The sequence below is a fragment of the Cryptomeria japonica genome, chromosome 3 (genome assembly GCF_030272615.1).
Source record: "Cryptomeria japonica chromosome 3, Sugi_1.0, whole genome shotgun sequence".
NCBI lineage: Eukaryota > Viridiplantae > Streptophyta > Pinopsida > Cupressales > Cupressaceae > Cryptomeria > Cryptomeria japonica.
Window position 1 is genome coordinate 34,249,949 of NC_081407.1, and position 21,159 is coordinate 34,271,107.

Below are 21,159 nucleotides of genomic sequence, written 5' to 3' on the forward strand. Positions count from 1 at the left end.
ATTTTGGATTTCGAATAAGGCATTGGAGAGCATGTTCAGTTTACTATAGTGTGGTGCTATTATTTTATCAGTTATATGTGTTGGCATTATGTTGTCATTGATGTCAACCAGTATGGAAGGATCACTGGTAAGTAAGGACTCCTGACCGGTGTGCAGGAAGTCGGTACATATGGAATGCATCACCTACCGGTAAACAAGTTAACTAGTAAGAAAACAAAGGGTAATGGGGATGTGATCACCGATACCACTATGATGGGGAGGTTACTCAAAGGGAGTTGATTCCTTTCTTAAGGGAAGTCAGATGTTATCCTTGTGGGATTTATACTTTGTTCATATTGTCTTCTAATCAATCTAGACACCTAAGCTCTCTAGGAGTGCTCCCAATCCAGATGTGCTCTCTGGTTGCTCAAGCATGGTTGAGATTCACAAGGGTAAATCCAACCTTACACTCTAAAAACCCCTAACAAGTGCTTGCAGAGGTTGTAGTAGGTGTTTGAGATGTTTTTCAAAGGCAATCAGTTGGTTTTGAGTGAGGGTTTGATTCTTTTCCCCATCGCTCCTTCATTTTCCTATTTTCTAGGCCTAGTAGCCCTAGAGCCCCAATTAGCCCTACCTAACCGGTTTTTGTGGATTTTCTCCAAATTTCTCCAAAGACCCACACAAAATCTTTACTGATCAGTATACCCTTTTGGAAGTACCTTCCAACTTCTAAATTTAGGAATCTCAATCTAACCGTACAGGTACGGAACCCGAGAATTGCTTGTTTTAGGTGGTTTTGGACTTGTTTTTGTCTTTTTCCAAGGGTTAGGTGTCTTCCATGATCTGCCACACCTCCAAACTCACACATATGTTCTGCCACACATCACTTATTCATCCCAAACACTCTGCAACTCCAACCCTGCTCATTCATGTAAACACTTGCATAATCTCATTCACTTCCTAACCGGGCTGCGACTGAGCTCACCTAGGAAATGATGCTCATAGGCCTTTCAATGACCTCCAAAAGAAAATAAAAGCTATGTGCACTATACAAAGGTTACATGGCTTGATTCCCAAGGGTTATTGAGGAGAACTCAAAGGACTTCAAGCTGGAACCATGTCTGGACCTCTCAAACCCTTACTCAGGCCGAGAGCTTACAAAATTGGAAACTTAATTCAAACCTGCAAACAAAATAATCAAATTTCTTCCTAAGCACTACAATAACATGTAAAAATAAAAAAACAAAGTACAGTAATGCAATCAATCCATTTAGTGTAGATTGCCGCTCTAATTCTTGAATAGTTGCAATGTAAAACTTCAAAAATGGTCATAAAATGTATTCCAATCAATTCCAGGTGTTCAACAACCTTGTTACATCCATTCTCAAGGATTTTATATGCCATTTTTGTCCTAACTAACTCTTCATCAGTTCCCTAACCAACCTTTTGCTAAAAAATGCAAAAAGTTGCTCAATGTTGCAAAAAGTTGACTTTTGCCAAAAAGTGCATTTTTGCCTTAAATGTTTAATTCTCTCCTCCAAACCATCTAATATGACTAATAACCATTACATTGACATGTACCAATTCCAAACAAGGCTATTCAAGGCATTTTTCATCAAAATGCAATATTTTGCCATTTTAGGCTTACAAGGGCTTATAAGCCAAAATTGAGCAAATACACTATCGTAAGGACTTTCAACCTACAAAAGTATTAAAAAAATATATTAAGACATAAGAGAAGACTATTATTCACCACTCCAAACCAACCTATGAACAAACACACCAAAATGAAGAAACGGGATTCAAAACTAGGTACTCAAAACTAGGTGCTCCTGTACCAGAAACTGCCCTTTCCCTCAAAGAGAGATGAGAGTTTCGCTATCGATTACCATTCAAGCACTTTTCACCATTACATTAGAAAGAGGAGTGGATAATTCACTAGATTCAATTTCTCCACATGAATATGGTAGATTGAATTCTGAATGAATGGGGAATGCTAAGTTGATCCCCTCTTTCTTGTTTGATTTGGAAAAGGAATTGATTGAATTATGTAGTGCAAAAGTGACAAAGAATTCATTATAACTTGAGATCAAAACATGGGATGAATTTGTGCACCTGGATCTGGTAGTAATATGTTGAGACAAAGTCACCCTACGAATTTGAGGAAAATTTGCCTGGATCGTGGCGGGAATGTACATGGCCCTCCAAAAAATCCGCGAAACGAAAAAGGTTTTTCTGCCCCTACAAATGAAGCTCAAATCCGAAAGTACAGTTGTGCACCTGCAACCTACACACAAAAAAGAGAGGAAATGGGTTGGGATTGGGGTTTTTCCTTTAGGTCAAAGCCCAATTTTGGAATTAACCGAGTAATGAAAGAAAGTACATGCAAGTAGATGTAAATGAAATACTGAATTGTAAATCACCTCAAGGGAGGTTGTAGTAGCAATGTTGATAGCAGAAGTGCTTGTGTAGAATTGAATGTTGGAATCAATCTCCTCTTCAATGGTTGAAACCTTGACTTTAATGCAACACTTAGCCTTGAAGGGAGACTTGAGAATGCTCAATGCTGGAAAAGAATGCTAGAATGCTTGAATGCTCTTGAATGCTTGATCGCTTGTACATATTCCAATCTTGTCAAAATTCCACCTATTGAACTTATGAAAATGAGAGAGAGAATTCCCCCTTAAATACATGTTGGTTGATTTTAATTTCATCATGGGTCGATATCGAGGGAGTTTCCCACCCAAGGCACAACCAACAATGCAACCCTAGGAAGGGTCCTGCCCCAGACTAGAGTAGGGATAGGGTCACCACACCCCTATCCTGGGAGGAAAAAGCATCACGCCCCTATCCAAGGGGGGACAATGGTGCCATGCCCCTTTCCTACCCCTATCTCTAGGGCAGAGTGAGAATGGGGTGATGCAGAGGCCAAGAAAGAAATTGTTTCTGCAAGCCGAGCAATCTCCGGTCTCCGATCAAGGTAGAGGATTTGAGTTCACATGCATGAGGACCTTAATGCAATCGAAAATTGCTAGGGTCACAATTTTACGACACTACATTTAGCCCCCACTTTAGCGGGAGTATAAGCATATGCCAATACTGTCAATAAAGTACAAGGAAACAAGATTGAAAGACTTTTACCACGTCAAGGAGGCAACATGTGCCAAGCCCCCAGTGGAATTAGGATCTTCCAACTTCGATTGACAAAGTAAAAGCGAAGATCGAGAAGGGAAGAACCATGACTACAAGTAGCAAAGTTCCCTTCACTATGAGTCATTGAAGCAAGGATACCAAAGATTACAAAGCAAAACAAAGTTCACTAAGTAATTCTAAGTATCAAAGAAGGAAAATATGAGCAGAGTGTATGCTCCCACGTTAAAGCAATCGCGTGTGCCTTATCAGGAGAGATTGCTTTAAGGTAGGATACACCCAAGAGAGAGAGAATAAAGGGAGCACGTTATTCCAAGGATTTAGCCCCCAATCGAGGAATAAATCCAAGGATAATGAACACAAAACACGAGGTAGTGTTTCTTTCCTTGGGGTCAGTATGTTGTTTGATAACTCATGTATATGATGTATGTATATGCATATAATAATCTTCATTCCCCAAAGAAGGACACTACCTTAAAAGAAAGGGAAGAGAGGATGTCTTTTGCGTCAACATGAAAGAGAACAAGAAAATATCTACATTAAGGGAACAATAGAAGGACAGGGATACACATAGAAGAATGGTCACAAAAGAGAAAGAAAGGAGAGAGAGAAAAATCTGTAGTGCTAATATCGCTAATCTAGCATGACATCCGCCTCCCGATCTTGTTGATCACTACTTCAGGAAGGCGAGTAACACGCCAGAGGAGAAATATCGAGCACAACAGATGGAGCAATCACAAGATCCAAATAAGGACTATTCTCATGTTGTAAGTCACTTTGTTCGATTCTAGGAGCTAGGATTAGGGTTTGTGAAAACTCATCCAATAAATGTTTGTCCACATAAACATACTCATACTCATTATCAGAATCATTAGGAGTTGTATTGCCATTATGAATAACATTTTCACCCATTTATTCATCAAAGTTTAAAGAAAGAGGAGCAAGAACACGAATAGGAGTAAAACCATCACATGTTTTATGCAACTTATGATTTGGAGATGTTGGTTGAACATCTTGCTTAGGAGAAAAGGGAATCATGTCAATTTTCAGAGTCTGAGGAGATTGAGTATTTTGAGGGATAGCTTCACGAGCTCGAACACAACATCTTCTTCGACATTCTCTCACACAATGATTTCGTCGAGTCTTAGTGGAAGGCTGAGAAGAAGGAGGAACACTTGAAAAATTAGGAATGTTTCTCTCCTTGATAGTTGAAGGTTTAGGTTGAGGTCTTTTATATTGAACAATAGGAGAAGTAGGCCTCTTCTCTCGATAAGAGGAAGGAGGTGGAACTGCGCCATAGAAAGGAGGAATATTAGGTGTAGGAAGGAGACTAGGTCTATCATGAGGAGGAGGTACAGGTATAACCTTAGGATGAATATTGTTGTTCTCCTTAAGAGAAGGTAAAGTCACATCCATAAGGGAAGGTGGAAAATCTTCCTTAGGAGGGAGATTAGTTCTATCCGTGAGGGGAAGTACCTTATCTGGAAGAATAATAAGAATGCCAAGTGTTGGGGATCTAGGTTGACTTAAGGATAAGATCATATCATTCTTCCATTTTTGATAAGATTGAAAAATAACATCGGTCCTTGATGGAAGAGATTGAAATTGTTTAGGCCAAAAGAGATCAATAGGAACACCGAGGCTTCTTTCGGATGGACGAAATAAGCTATGGGTCGCGGTTATGATTTCTCCATTGTGAGGAAATTTAAGACACTTGTGTATTGGAGAAGCAATAGACTTCATGGAAGATAGCCAAGGATAGCCTTGATGGTATGATGAAAAAATAAGGATCCGGTCAACTACTGAGAGGGGGGCGAATCAGTAGATAGAAAACTGATATAAACTTTTACCAATCTCAAAATCAACCTCTCAAAGCAAACTCTAAACTGACAAGTTAAACCACTAAACTACAAATGCAATATCACTGTCAAGTTAAACTGGTTAATTGTTATAACAGACTAATAGTAAAACAACTTGAAACTCACAAACATCCAAATACTTTACTGATATAAGTAAAACCTCATTTCAGATTTTTGTCGGTTAACATAATATATCAAAGTGGATTTAGTAGTTAAGCAATTCAACCATAGTCAACATAACCACAAAAACATTCACCACTTCACACAATATTTTTGACATGGAAACCCAAATGGGAAAAACCACTGTGGGGATGAATACCCACAAGTACTTTGAACTCTTATGAAGTTCGCCCTGCTAGGAGCCAAGCCTGTTAAAGCTCTACAAAAAGTCTTGTTAAGAACAGATCCTGTTAGAGACCTCCCGGTTAAGGGATTGACTATAATGCCCTATTAGAAGCAATACCCTATGAGGAGTATCATCGATAGACAATTTGAAATCAAAGCTAATGGACCACCTGGTTAGAGGATTTGAATAACACTAAGTTTGTGAGAGCTTACCTGGTTAGGGGATTTTAACTGCTGTAATTGTTAGAAAACAACAGGGGTTTGCTGATCTGTTTGAATAACACTACACTTGCTTGTTCAGATCCTTTTCATGCTCCTATCTGCCTTTACACAAACTACAGATACATCATCAGGTTCAGCAACCACACTCTTACTCTCAACTACAAATTGCCAATTCTAAAACAAAACAACTCATTGACCTTATAAACAAATCACTAGGTCAGTAACACAACACAAACCTAATTCTCATAGAGATTACAAAAAAGTTGGTTCAAGTACGACCATTGGATTTCATAATAATCTCTACACATCATTCAAGATAGCCTCGACCGCTCCTTGACCACTGCTTCATCAAACTCTGTAACTCATTACGTAGTTTACATTACATGCAATATACTTGCTCATTCCCAAGATAAAAACCGCAATCTCAATCATTTGAAACTCTTCTCATACAACATGCATATGTGTCATTACCGGTCATCATCAGATCATAAACCAGTACAACCAATTCACCAAACTTCATCGGTTAGGGTTTATCATATAAACAGGTAGGGTTTACCGGTTGATCTCACTTCTTCTTAGCAATACCGGTTTCCTCCACAAACTCACCTACCGGTTGCAGTTCCCTTCACTAGCTCTTCCCACTAGTTACAAAACAACATTATAACAACATTATTACCGGTTAATTGACATCAATGACAAGAACATTTCATTAATGCAATCTTCATGCAAATGCTAACAATCTCCCCCTTTGGCATTGATGGCAATACAAATATCAATACCCTTGATTGCTATGATTGTGAATAGGAATCGTGGTTTACATTTTACCATGTACTGTTGGTGTAAATAATTATTCATCATGAATATTATTACACTTTATTTAAGTTAACTTAGGATTATGCATCTCGTCGTAGTTTGGATATGAGACACTAAGGGAAGTGTGCACATAGGGATATAGCTTGTAGGAGAAATTCCACCTTTTGTGGTCTTATCTTGCTGTTGCACTCCACATTCAATGCGTCATCCACCTCTTGTGGAATATTATATTATTTCTCCTACCTACCCCTACTTTTTCTTACCTATCCTTGTTTCTCATTGAGCCACATGTCATGATTGTGTGCTCACATATCCATATGGCCTTGCCTATATAAGCAGGCCCATATTCATTGTATTGGTTAATCCAGTTGATCATTTGCATATTGATGAGAATACCGTTTGTTCTTGTCATACTTTTGTCTCTCTTTTATACTTTTCATTGTGCCCTTGATCTTGGCAAAATCTCACATGGTATCAGAGCTATTGGGGCTTCATTGATTGGTTTTGGGAGACATCTTGGAAGGCTTCTATTTTCGAATCTGAGGTATTGTGCATTTTGGAGGCATCTTAGAGCGTTTTCGACCTCACCATTGCATCCTGGAGGTCGTTTCCATAAAAATCGAGTATAAACTCGACCTATTTTGGCGAAAGTCAAATTTTGGGTGTGGAGGAATTTTTTGCCTAATTCGGGCGGTTCGGTACGGAATTTTCGTTTTTTTTTTTAAATTTTAGTCTGAATTTTTTTTTTTAAATAAATAAAATAAAATAAAATTCAAAATTTTTGGGGGGTCCCGTGACCCACCCCCTCCGTACCCCGTACTTGCAAATGCTACAAGTTGTCGGCGTCGTACTCTGCGCAGTCGCTGCAGGCTTTGGTCACCACTCTGCCATCGGCAACTCCCCGACCACTTCGACAGCAACCCCCGTCACTCCGGCCCCTTCGCTTCCCGTCGGCCTCTCCGGCCCTACCGGCCTCGTCGGCCCCTCCGGCCCCGCCGGCCCCTTCGGCCCCTCCAACAACCGGGCCCTCCCGTCAGCCACATCACCCGACCACGTCAGCTGCCACACGGACCCTGCGCCCCATCATCTGTACCTTCTGCCACATCAACAGCGCACAGTCAGTCGCCACGTTAGTGCCCAACCAACCTGGTCTAGGGGTGCGACGAGCATTTTGACGATCAGACGACCGTCAAATTTAACACAGTGTTTTGCTGATGTCAGCCCGCGTCAGCATCCTTTTGAAAAATTTTAGACCCCTCTTTGTTGAGCAGTTTGGTTTTTTGGGTCAACTTTGGAGGCTCGTAACTTGCTCAATTTTGCTCCTTTTTGGGTGCAAGTTTTTTTTATTTGGGCTAATTTTTCATTCTCTCTGCAGTGGTGTGGTTATTTTCTGATTTTGGTGCACAGGGTTTTCAAAAAAATTGGATTCTCTCAGTTGTACATATCCAATCCTTGATTTTGCAATTTCAAAGGCTTCGTTTGAGCTCATACAACCTCCTTTTCAGGTGTCATCTTTTTTTAAAGTGCATATTTTTTCATCTACTTTCTTAATCTATTATCAGTTTTCAAAGATTTTGAGTGGATATTTTACTTTCAAATATTGGTCCTTTTTGGCCTACTTGGTACTTGTGATTTGCTTGGATCTTAGTTTAGATCTCTTGCATTATCAGTTTGAGTATCCTTTGGCCTTATTTAGGCAGTTGTAAAGTTACATCAGAAGTCCACTTTGCCATTTTTTGCAAGTGGCCCATTGTACATGCACTAAGTATAAAGTGTCAAATCATCATTTTTTATTTTTTATTTTTCGGGGGGGTCTTTGATTGAGTGAATTTGGGGGGGTGTCTTGTGTGATTGTGCCTCTCTTTCCTTGTGCTCTTTCATTTTTTGTTGCAATGAGTCCTCATAAATTTCCACCTTTAACTCCACATAATTATGCATCTTGGAAAATTAAAGCATGGAGCAAATTAATGGAAAAGGGTCTCACACATTACATAGATGGAACAATAGCAACACCACCTGATCCTAAGGGTGATCCTAATGCTCAGTTAGAATGGCTCACTAATAATTGCATGGCTCTTGGAACTTTACATAAGTATGTATGAGATGACCTCATTTTTCACATTGAGAAGTGTACTACAATCAAAGAGGCTTGGGAAATGTTTCAAAAATTTTATGGTCAAGTTGATGAAATTAGAGGTTACAAGATTGACAATGAACTCGCCAACTTGGATCCCAAGAGTTTTGATACAATCCAGGATTATGTCACCAAAGCAAATGAGCTAAGAGCTAAGCTTAAGGATTATGTAATTGACAAAAATGGATGCTCAGTTGATATTCAACTTGTTGGACAAGCTTGCACCTGAATATGCAACATTTGTCTCTAGCTTCCAAACTCATCGTTTGACAGTGGGGAGTTCCTACACTATGCCTTCATTTGATGCTTTCATAGAAATGTTGATATTGGAACAATCTAAGTTGTTGAACTTGGGGCTTCTCAAGTCTTCAAAGTCCAAGGCTTTGGTGGCTAATCAAGGGAGTCAAGGGAGTCAAGTAAAGGCGATTTTTCGTCCTCTTCCAAGAAGGGGACTCCACCTAAGAAGGATAAACCAACTTGTGCTTATTGCAAGAAGTATGGTCATGATGAGCATCGATGCCACGCCAAGCAAGTTGATGAGTTGACAAATCTTCTTAAGAAAAATAACATCAACTTACCATCCACCTATACAAAGAAGGATTCATCTCCTTCCTCTTCCTCACAGTCTAAGGGAAAAGGGCAAGCATTTGTGGCTACAACAGGTTCTTCACAGCACCGAATACTTGACTCGGGTGCCTCTTATCACATGGGTTCTACAAAGGAGTAGTTTTCTTCATTGGAGCCATCAAAGGCACCTCATATTTACATAGGCGATGATACACAAGTTGAGGTTGAAGGGAAAGGTTCAGTTGACATGGATGATGGAACATTTGAGAATGTTCTCTATGTTTGTAACTTGTCTACCAATCTTCTCTCTATCCACCAAATCACTCACTATGGGAATGGGAAAAAGGTTGAGGTTACACTTGATTCAGTTGTGGTAAAGGAACTTGATAATGATGCCCTGGTAGCTGTGGGACAAGTCAATGACAACTCAAGACTTTACTCATTCTCCCACTTTGTGCCAAGTTCTCCTTCTAGGGCCTTGCTCACTCATTCAAATTCAGAAAGTAAGCTATGGCATGAGCGGTTTGGTCACCTCAACTACCGCTATCTTCAGCAGCTCAACACTAAAGACATGGTCACAGATCTACCTCGAATCAGTTTTTTAGAGGGTGTATGTTCAGGATGTTCCATGGGCAAGCATCCCGACGAGAAGTTTGATAAGGGGAAAGCTTGGAGAGCTTTGGAAGTTATTCAACTTGTTCACAGTGATGTAGAAGGTCCATTTCCATCACCTTTATTTAGTAAGGCTCACTATGTCCTCACCTTCATTGATGACTACTCTCGCTTCACTTGGGTCTACTTTCTTATTCATAAGAGTGAAGTGTTTGACAGATTTCTAGACTTCAAGGTTCATGTGGAGAAGCAATCAAGGAAAGTGGTCGAGATTCTTTGCACAGATAATGGAAGGGAATATGTGAACAAAAGACTTGAGGATTTTTGTACATTTGAGGGGATTGATCTTCAGCATTCCGTTGCTTACACTCCACAGTAGAACGGAGTTGCAGAGCACAAGAATAGAACTCTCAAAGAAATGGCTAGCTGTATGATACATGCACGTTCTCTTGATCCCACCTTTTGGGCAAAGGCTATCAGTTGTGCCACAGACATCCAAAATCGGGTTCCTCATAAAGCTTTGACAGGTATTACTCCTTTTGAGGCTTGGGCTGGTAGGAAACCGATTGTGAGACATTTAAGAGTCTTTGGATATCCAGCATGGGCTCGCATTCCTCCGCAGAAACGCAAGGCATTGGAACCTCAGAGTAGGCCTTGTCTTTTTGTTGGATATCCTGAGGGTGTTAAGGCATATTGATTGATTGATCCTAAGACACATGAGGTGTTCATTGAGAGGAGTGTTCATTTTGAGGAAATCTCTCCTAGCTTAGCCTCTCTACCTCCTCCACCTTCCTCCTTTATGGATTATGATGCCAGTGATTCAGATGATGATACTCCTTCAACTCTGACTTGCAGGGTTACACCTCTACGGGGTCCATTTGTAGTTGAGGAGCCTCATTCTCCACCTCCACCTAGACCTCATTGGGCTCGACAAACACTTGAGTCAGCGAGTTCTCTTGTTGAGGATCCTTTAGATACACAGAGGACTCGATCACAACATCAGGACCTTCCACATGCATTCATTGCTACTGCTTCCGATCCACAGACATTTTGGGAAGCATCAGGGGTTCCTGAGTGGGACCACACTATGGAGGAAGAGTATAGTTCCTTGATGAGGAACAACACATGGGAGTTAGTCCCTCCCCCTAAGGGGAGAAAGATGGTTCGATGTAAGTGGATCTATCAGACCAAGTTTGCAGCGGATGGTAGTGTGGATAAGTATAAGGCTCGGCTTGTTGCGAAAGGTTTCTCTCAGGTTCTAGATAATGACTATACTGAGCCCTTTGCACCCGTAGCCAAGATGAACTCCATTCTCTTAACACTTGATATTGCCGCAGCTCATGGTTGGGTTGTACATCAGATGGATGTGAAGAGTTCTTTTCTTCATGGGGATCTTGACGAGGAGATTTATATGGAGCAGCCACATGGTTTCATCCAGGATTCTTCCTTGGTTTGTATACTAAGGAAATCTCTCTATGGCCTTAAGCAGGCCCCCAGGGCTTGGTACGCCAAGATGGATTCCTTTCTTCTCTCAGCAGGGTTCACTAGGTGTCATTCTGATTCGAATGTCTACATTTTACGACATGATGACTCTCACTTGATACTTGTGCTCTATGTTGATGATTTGATCATTACAAGGAGCATCACATCCATCATTAGTAGGGTCAAATATGCTTTGCATGACAGATTTGATATGATTGACTTGGGTCTTTTGCACTACTTTCTCGGGATAGAGATTTCACAATCACCTTCTGGGATTACACTATCGCAGCCCAAGTATGCTCTTGATCTACTTGCACGCTTTCATATGGCTGATTGTAAGCCTGCACCAACTCCCTTTCTTTCAGGAGTCAAGCTTTAGGCTCAATGCTCTACTCCACCAGTTGATGCCACATTGTATCATTAGCTTGTGGGTAGTCTCATCTACTTGAGTCACACACGCCCTGATATTTCATTTGTAGTTGGCATGGTTTTCCGCTTCATGCATGAACCACGTGAGCTTCATTGGAAAGCTGCCAAACACATCCTTCATTACATCTAGGGTACACACCACTATGGGATTCACTATGCAGCAGGCACATGACTTCACTTGGTTGGTTACACAGACTCTGATTGGGCTAGCGATCTTGATGATCGTAAGTCTACTTCAGGTTACAGCTTCCACTTTGGTTCAGGCCCCATTTGTTGTCAGGGCAAGAAGCAACATGCTATTTCTCTCTCTTCGACTGAGGCTGAGTATTGAGGGGTTGTTAACGCAGTGACTGAGACCATTTGGCTTCAACAAATTCTCATAGAGTTTGGGTTCACCACTCCACGACTAATAGTTCTACATTGTGACAATCAGAGTGCTATTGCCATCTCAAAGAACCCGATCCAGCATCAACAGACCAAACACATCGAGATCCATATGCACTACATCCGCGAGTTGATTCAGGAGCAGGTCATTGATTTGCAGTATTGTCCTACAATGGAGCAGGTTCCAGACATATTCACCAAACCTTTCACCGAGAGTAAGTTCCAGCAGTTGCGAGCTCTCTTGGGGGTGCGGGATGCCTCATTAGGGGGGGTCAACTGACTTATTCTTACTCTCTTATGGGGGGACTTTTTCCTCTTTGAGGTTTTGTCCTTCTTCTTTGAGAGTGTTTTGTACATTCATCTCTCTTTTGGGGGGGGGATTTTTTCCCCACTGGGTTTTCTCCCTTTCTCCGTTTGTGAGAGATTGCATTGCATAGGTTTGCTTGCATTTGCATTTTGTGCATGGGTACCTATCATGGCCTAGTAGCCGGGACCCATCTTGTATTATTGACTTCAGTGTTCATTCCCCTAAGTTGCACTTAAGGGGGGGTGTTGGTGTAAATAATTATTCATCATGGATATTATTACACTTTACTTAATTTAACTTAGGATAATGCATCTCATCGTACTTTGGATATGAGACACTTAGGGAAGTGTACACACAGGGATATAGCTTGTAGGAGAAATTCCACCTTTTGTGGTCTTATCTTGTTGTTACACTCCACATTCGGTGGATCATCCACCTCCTGTGGAATATTATATTATTTCTCCTACCTACCCCTACTTTTTCTTACCTACCCTTGTTTCTCATTGAGCCACGTGTCATGATTGTGTGCTCACATATCCATATGGCCCTGCCTATATAAGCAGACCCATATTCATTGTATTGGTTAATCCAGTTGATCATTTGCATATTGATGAGAATACAGTTTGTTCTTGTCATACTTTTGTCTCTCTTTTATACTTTTCATTGTGCCCTTGATCTTAGAAAAATCTCACATGTACTCTCCTTGTCTTTAGCTGGTAGTTGGTTGTAGATCTTCTCTCTGTCAATCATACAATTCTTCTCCCCATAATCACATAGTTCTTCTCCCCCTTTGACAACAATGCCAAAGTGAAAGTAAAACATGCAATGTCAAACTTCATTGTTCAGCATCATCAACCTGCAACTTGATGCTCCCCTTGTGGAATAACTCCACTCTACACCAATCCTGCTATAAAATTATGCAAGTAGCTCTGGGATTGATGTACTCTACATCATGCTCAATTGACCTCATGAAGGGGTACAACCCCTATCCGACTTCTAAGATACTAAAAAGTAGTCTTAGGCAGAGGTTTAGTAAAGATATCGGCAAGCTGCTCCTTGGTAGAAACATACTCCAATATCACATCTTTACTCTACACTTTTTCCCTCAAGAAATGATACTTCAATTCAATATGCTTGGTTCGTGCACGCAAAACAAGGTTCTTGGAAATATTTATGGCACTGGTATTGTCACATAAGGACTTTACAGGTTCTATAAATTTCATCTTGAAACCTTCCAAAATGTGTCTCATCCAGGTAGCCTCGGTACAATTGATATAAGCTGCAACATACTCTGCTTCAGCAGTAGACTGTGATATACAACTCTGCTTCTTGCTACTCCATGAAACAAGTCTTCCTCGAAGAAAGAATGCTCCACCAGTTGTGCTTTTCCTATCATCAACATTACCTGCCCAGTCTAAATTTGTTTACACCTTCAAATCAAAGTTACCTGCATATCCAGATACCATAATCCATAGTCAACAATACCTTTCAAATATTTGAATATCCTCTTGGTTTCTATCAAATGTTTTTCCTTTGGATTCTTCTAAAATCTAGCAAATAGACCAACTACATGAGCTATATCTGGTTTGTTGTGAACAACATAGTGCAATTTCCCAATCATTGACTTGTACTCCTTTTCATCAACAGATGTGGCTTCATCTTCCTTAGATAATTTACAACCTGTAACCATTGGTGTCCCAACTAGTTTATAGTTACTCATTCCAAATGTCTTTAATACCTCTTTCACATATTTAGACTGTGTGATGAAAATACCACTCTTCATTTGCTGAATTTGTAAGCCTGTGATTTTTTTTATCTCTTCCACTAGAGACATTCAAACTCACCTTTCATTTCATTTGCAAAGTAATTGCTCATGTCATCATTGCCTCCAAATATGATATCATCTACAAACACTTCACTAACTGGTATCTTATCTCCTTTAGATTCGAGATATATATTGTTGTCTTCACTGGTTCTTTGAAAACCTATCTTCGTTAGGTGTGAATGAAGCCTTACATACCATGCTCTCGGTGCTTGCTTTAACCCATATAATGCCTTGTGCAATTTACATACCATGTTTTTTTCATCAGTCAAAGCATAACCGTCTGGTTGCTCAATGTATACTTATTCTTCCAGTATTCCATTCAAAAATGTTGACTTCACATCCATCTGATATACTTTGAATCTTGTATGTGCTACAAATACAAGTAAAGTCCTAACACCTTCCAGTCTAGCAACTGGTGCAAAAGTCTCACCATAATCTTCTCCTTCTTCCTGTGCATAACCTTTGCAAACCAATCTAGCTTTGTTTCGGACTACTATATCACCTTTGTGTATCTTGTTCCTGAATACCCACTTAGTACCTATCACATTTTTATTCACCGGTCTGGGTACTAGGGTCCATGTGTTGTTTTTCTCAATTTGATCAAGCTCCTCCTCCATATCTTTAATCCAATGATCATCTCCAAATGCTTCCTTAGCAGTTCTAGGCTCAATAGTGGAGATCATGCAAGAATTTTCTCTAATTCTTCTTCTGGTTAACACTCTAGTATCCGTATGTCCAATAATCTGGTCAAGATTGTGATTGAGTCTCACATACCTCAGAATAACATGATCATTATTTTTAGGTTCTTCTACTTCATTATCATCATCATCTTCTGAATCTACCTGTTCTGGTTGAACAACAATATTCTCTTTACCAGTTTCAGGTTTCACCAGTTCTGGTTCCAAAAACAAAATGCAAGGATCTTCATCTTTTTTCTCCACATTGGTTTCCCCTGAGACTTCAGGATACTCATCCACTCGAACATCAACACTCTCAATGATTCTCTATGTCCGGTTGTTTTAACATTTGTAGGCCTTACTCTTGGTGGAGTAACCAAGAAATATACCTTCATCACTTTTAGCCTCAAACTTACTAACATAGTCACCTCTCTTAATAAAATATTTACTGCCAAATATCTTAAAATAACTAACATTAGGTGATTTACCATACCAGTATTCATGAGTCTTATCCATACTTCTCTTTACCAATATCCGGTTCATAGTGTTGACAACTGTGCTAACAACTTCTCTCCATAAATTTTTTGCTACACCTCCTTGTATCAACATCATTCTAGCAGCTTCAACAACTAACCGATTGTTCCTCTCTGCAATACATTCTGTTGTGGTGTCCTCGATGGAGAAAGTTGTCATTTGATACCATTTTCTTCACAATATCTAGAGAATTCCTCAGAAGTAAATTCACCACCTTGATTAGTCCTCTGACACTTTATCTTCTTACCACTCTCCTTTTCAGCCAAGGCCTTGAATGCCTTGAACTTACTAAATGCTTCTGTTTTATCCTTCAAGAATGTGACCCACTTCATTCTTGAGAAATCATCAGTGAAGATCATAAAATATCTGCCACCTTGAATGCTTTTAGTCCTTACTGGTCCACAAAGGTCTGTATGAACCAAATATAACAGATGTTCCGCTGAAAAAGATTTGCTCTTAAAAGTTGAGGATGTCATCTTTGCCAATTGACATTCCTTACATAGAGCATTAACTAGTTTGTCCAACTAAGGAAAACCTCTCACTATCTTGGACTTACTCACTTTAACAATGTTATCAAAATTTATATGAAAAAATATCCTATGCCAAAGCCAACTATCATCTACTTTAGCAATTAAATAGTTGTTGACTTTAGGATTTAGGTGAAAAATGTAACCTTTAGTTTGCTTGCCAGTTGCAATCAGTTCACCTTTGCTCCCATAGATTTTGCATATACTATTCTTAAACTCCAATGGGTATCCTCTGTCATTGAGTTGAGAAACACTCAAAAGATTGTGTTTTAGTCTTTCAACCCAATAGAAATCATCTGCACTGCTCTTTCCATTAAGAGAAATAGTTCCCTTACCTTTTACCATGCAGGGTGAGTCATTACCAAATCTCACAACTCCACCATCAAATTCCTTTAAAGAAAGAAATTTGCTCCGGTCACTGGTCATGTGATGTGAACAACCACTATCAATGATCCAATCATCAGAATTATCCATGCGAGAAACTAATGCTTTCCGATCAGATGTCTCTTCTTTAATGGCTACAAAAACAATGTCTTCATTAGCATCACCCTCAGATTCCTCATCAGTGATACCACCATCAACTGCAATAAGATAATCTCTTTTGCATTTTCCTTTGTACTTCTTGAACTTATCTCGCTTGTGCTCATTATCACCATTAGGACAGTTAGCTACAATGTGTCCAATATTGTTGCATGCAAAACATTTCAAAGGTAATTTACCTTTGTATTTACTGGTACCTCTAGGCAACTGCTTGGCCAACAATGTTTCAAGCTCAACCAAATTGTCTTCATCATCAACTTCTATGCTGGATTTAGATTCATAACTGTGTCTGACATCTCTACTTTTCCTCATAGATGGGTTAGAAACTAAAGCTCTAAATGCAGATTCAGATTTCGAAACACTACCATCATAACCCTTTAATTCAAAAGCAGTAAGCTTACCAATGATGGAGTCAAGGGTTACCTTAGTTTTGTCAATTGACTTTAGCTCCTGAATGGCTACAACTCGGATAACTAACCACTGTGGCATCTTCCACTTTACCACCAACACTTTTGATCTCACCAACTATCTCTTTTATCCCCTGACCATACTGTTCAGTATTCTCATCTTCAGCCATCCGCATGTCATCAAGCTTTCCTCTTAGACTCTCTTCTTTGGCAATCTTCACATGTTCGTCACCGCTATAAATCTCTTCAATTTTCTTCCATGCCTCATAAGTAGTCTCCAGACCATGGACATCTACATATTCTGCATCAGACAAAGAACTGATAATAGCCTCCAGTGCTTGATTGTTTTCTTGTTGCTCTTTCTTCTGATCATTAGTCATAATCCAAATAGGTGCAACATATTGAGTACCAACATGTTCCCAGTATTGACTTCCTAGACTCTTGATATAAATTTTCATTCTAACACTCCATATCTTGTAGTTCTCTCTATTAAACTCAAGACCTTCCTTCTTCATCATGTTCTGCAAGATCTTTACCTCAAGTTGTTAGGCTTAGACCTTAGAGGACCTGACAAGCTCTGATACCAATTGATGGTATGATGAAAGAATAAAGATCAGGTGAACTACTGAGAGTGGGGGGTGAATTAGTATATAGAAAACTGATATAAATTGTTACCAATCTCAAAATCAACCTCTCAAAGAAAATTCTAAACTGACAAGTTAAACCACTGAACTACAAATGCAATATCATTGTCAAGTTAAACTGGTTAACTATTATAACAGACTAATAGTAAAACAACTTGAAACTCACAAATATCCAAATACTTTACTGGCATAACTAAAACCTCATTTCAGATTTATGTTAGTTAACATAATATATCAAAGTGGATTTAGTAGTTAAGCAATTCAACCATAGTAAACATAACCACAAAAAAATTCACCACTTGACACAATATTTTTGACGTGGAAACCCAAATGGGAAAAACCACGATGGGGATGAATACCTACAAGTATTCAAAACTCTTCTGAAGTTCATCCTGTTAGGAGCCAAACCTGTTAAAGCTTTACAAAAAGTCCTATTAAGAACAGATCTTGTAAGGGACCACCCGGTTAAGGGATTGACTATAATGCCCTATTAGAAGCAATACCCTTTGAGGAGTAACCTTAGTAGAGGATTTGAAATCCAAGCTAATGGACCACCTGGTTAGAGGATTTGAATAACACTAAGCTTGTTAGAGCTTACCCGGTTAGGGGATTTTAACTACTGTAATTGTTAGAAAACAATAGGGATTTGTTGATCTGTTTAAATAACACTACACTTGCTTGTTCAGATCCTTTTCATGCTCCTATCCGCCTTTACACAAACTATAGATACATCATCCAGTTCGACAACCACACTCTTACTCTCAACTACAAATTGCCAACTCTAAAATAAAATAACTCATCAACCTTATAAACAAATCACTAGGTCGGTAACATAACACAAACCTAATTCTCATAGAAATTACAAACACGTTGGTTCAAGTATGACCATTGGATTACATAGTAATCTCTACACATCATTCAAGATAACCTCGACCGCTCCTTGATCACTGCTTCATCGAACTCTATAACTCATCACGCGGTTTGCATTACATGCAATATACTTGCTCATTCCCAAGATAAAAACCATAATCTCGATAATTTGAAACTCTTCTCATACAACATGCATACGTGTCCTAATCATTACCTCTCATCATCATATCATAAACCAATACAACCAATTCACCAAACTTCATCAGTTAGGGTTTATCATATAAACAGGTAGGGTTTACCGGTTGATCTCACTTCTTCTTAGCAGTATTGGTTTCCTCCACAAACTCACCTAATGGTTGCAGTTCCCTTCACTAGCTCTTCCTACCGGTTACAAAACAACATTATAACAACATTATTATTAGTTAATTGACATCAATGAAAACATAAAATTTCATTAATGCAATCTTCGTGTAAATGCCAACAAGCCCAACTTCATGCGGAATTGCTCAGAAGAAGGTATGATAACAAAGTCAACATCCATGGACTTAGCATGAACTTCAAAAGGAAGAGTGATAAAACTAGTTGTAGGACAAGAGAAGCCATCAAATAACTTTACAACCACATTAGAAGTATCATAAAGTGGTTTATGCAATCGTAAAGTGAAAAGATACTCTTCAGTTATGACATTAACCATGCAAGAGGGATCAATCAAGGCACCACGGAAAGGGATATCCTTAACCTTCACAACTATGTATAAAGGGCCATCAGGTGCTCTAATGGTCTTGCTAGGGTCAAATGTAATATAAGGATCCTTATGAGTATCTTGTGTTTCTACCATATTAACCAAGTTTGGAGCCATAGAGGTGAATTCTTCAGATGTGAGAGAATTAGGCACAATCTCAATAACATTAGAGGTATGAGATGGCAAGGGATCAATGAAAATATTAAGATTTTGATTAGTAGGAGCAACTAATTTATTTCCTTTATCATTCACACCTGCCACAGATATAGTATTATTATCAATCAAGTCTTGAACCTTATTTTTCAATGCAAAACATTTTTCAGTATCATGACCAGGTGGACGATGAAATTGGCAAAAGGAATTGTTATCAAAATAAGGAGATCCAAGTTTGGAAGGATCAATTTGTTTTATAGGAGGAAGTTTGATAACATTTATGTGCAACAATTGAGATATAATACTATGTAAAGATTCATTCAAAGGAGTAAATTGTCTTTCTCTTTGGAAAAATTTAGAAATAGAAGGCACACCTGTTGTAGCATTCACATGGTTGTTGTTGATTGGATCATTGAACTTGATGAAGCTTTTTGTTGGTTTGAACTTCGCAAACGGTTGTTGAACACTCTCCCCCTTATCACTCAGAGCCATAGGAGTGGATTGCTCCATTTGACTCATAGCCAGTGGATAATTGTGGAGTGTTGCGTACAACTGTGGAAAGGAAGTAAACTCAAACAAAAGAAGCTTTTCCCTGATATCTTTTTGTAAATTAGAAATAAAAATTCTTTGAATATCATTATCAGGTACATGACAATAAATTTGAGCATACAAATTCTTATATCTACCAATGAAATCAGTCACTTTTTCTTTAATACCTTGTTTACAATGCGTTAAATAAGTCAAAGTGATTTTAGAACTAATGTTGTTTTGAAATTGTTGGATGAAAGAATTTTCCAATTGTTGAAAGGAAGTGATAGAATAAGAAGGAAGAGAGCAATACCATTGTAAGGCCTTATCTCTTAGTGTTCTTGTAAACAATTTTGCAAGCAATCGTTGATCATAAGCAAAATCAACACACAAGGTTTGAAATGTTTTGACACGAGTAAGAGGATCACCTTTTCTATTATAGAGTTCCAATTGAGGGATCTCCACATGTTTAGGTGGCATGGCCTTAACAATATCAAGAGAAAGTGGGCTCGCAACATCTAAGGTGGGCACACTAGACTTGGATTGACTCATGGAAGCAATTTGTTGTTGTAAGGAAGACACGGTTTGAGAAAGATTATTGATTGTCATTTCAGTGAAAGAATTGATGTTAGACATAGGTGATTGATAAGGTGGTGTGATGTTGTTGAAAGAAGGAATGGACTGAGAATAAGGTGGTGGAACATTATGATAAGTAGGCATTGGTGATGATTGGGTAGGAAAATTGACACTTAAAGGAGGAATAAAGTTGTTGAAGGAATTGCCCCCTTGCGTCACACTGATTGGTTGAGGAATAGTAGGAACACTCATGGAAGACATAGGTAAAGATGGAGGATTAAATGAAGAGGGATTTCCCCCATGACCAATTGTTGTAGGGATGACATTTTGATTTGAATTAGCCATGATGTTAGATGTGAAAGTAGGAATACTAGTCATGGGAGTAGTCAAAGGAATTGAAGGATTGACTTGTGTTGAAGGTTGTGAGTAACCTAGGGTTTTGACACAACTCTTGATAGGCATGACATTAGAATAAAAAATATGTGCAATGCCACGTAATATGTCAATTCCATTTTTATCACTTTGAATCATGCGCTTAAAGCCTTCAATTAATGGAAGAGCTTCACTATTAGGGCATTCTTGGGACATCCATTGTTGAAAGCTATCAAATTGATTGTCCAATGTGGAAAGTTGATCTAAAGAAACCCTAGTTAAAGCTTCTTCTTCATCATGAGATTAATTAATGGGGTGAATAGGCACATGATTAGGCTGGGAAGAATTAGCATGATCCTCATTAAAGAAGTCACCCAAATTAGGCTCCATCTCTTCGGTAATTAAACCTTGGGAAACCTTAATTCTAGTGCTTTGTCTAATGTAATTTGAATTTTAAATTGTGGAACAAAGCTTACAAAAT